This window comes from Echinops telfairi, unplaced genomic scaffold (assembly GCF_000313985.2).
Source record: "Echinops telfairi isolate 266 unplaced genomic scaffold, ASM31398v2 ScPeMD7_1713;HRSCAF=2227, whole genome shotgun sequence".
NCBI classification, from domain to species: Eukaryota; Metazoa; Chordata; class Mammalia; order Afrosoricida; family Tenrecidae; genus Echinops; species Echinops telfairi.
In genome coordinates this window covers 3,802,951-3,804,107 of record NW_022105611.1, presented here as the reverse complement: position 1 = coordinate 3,804,107, position 1,157 = coordinate 3,802,951, and positions in this window count along the sequence as shown.

Genomic DNA, 1,157 nt, shown 5'->3' with positions numbered 1-1,157 from the left:
TACCATGCTCGTGGATTGGAAGACTCAATATAGTAAAGATGTCAGTTCTGCCCAAGGCACTATATAAGTTTAATGCAATCCTGATACAATTACCATCATCTTTCTTCAAAGAACTGGAAAAACTAATTACCAACTTCGTATGGAGTGGGAAGAAGCCCAGAATTAGCAGAGAACTACTCAAGAAAGACAGAGTGGGAGAGCTTGCTTTACCTGACTTCAGCACATATTACACAGCCACAGTGGTCAAAACCACATGGAATTGGTATGCAGATACTTAGACCAATGGAAAAGAACTGAAAACCTAGAAATAAAATCACCAGCATACAGACAACTAATCTTTGATAAGCGCCCCAAAAATATCAAATAGGAAACATATGCCCTCTTCAACAAGTGGTGCTGGAAGAAATGGATAGATACCTGCAGAAAAATGAAGCAAAACCCTTATCTCACTCCATGCACAAGAATAAACTCAAGGTGGATCACAGACCTCAAGGTAAAACCCCAAGCTGTTAGGGCCATTGATATGGGAATTGGGACAAACCTGAGAACTTTGGCGCAGGGGAATACATATGCTATCAGAAATAGGGAAGGACAAATACAGATGAGTCACAAATTGACAAGTGGGGTATAATGAAGAAGAAAAACTGTACATTGAAAGAATTCACCAAGTGAGTAAGAAGAGAGCCCATGGACTGGGAAAACATCTTTAGCAATTACACATCAGACAAAGGACTTATTACTAAAAGCTAAAATACTCTGTTAGCTTCCAGAAAGAAAAAAAACCCCAAACAAATTGCCCACTGTGGAGGTGGGCAAAGGACCAGAACAGAAGTTTCACAGGAGCAGAAATCCAAATCGCCAATGAACATACGAGAAAACGTTCCCAGTTATTAGCCATAAGAGAAATGCAAATTAAAACAACTATGAGATACCACCTAACACCCTCAAAGATAGCCCAATTCAAAAAAATCAGAAAGCCTCAAGTGTTTGAAGGGCTGTGGTGAGATATAGGAACTCTCATCCACTGCTGGTGGACCTTTAGGTATGTACAGCCACTAACAGATGGACATTGAGCTACCATACTGCCCAGCAATCCCCCTACTGGGTATATACCCAGAAGACGCAAGGAAAAAAACCATAGCCAGACATCTGTGCTC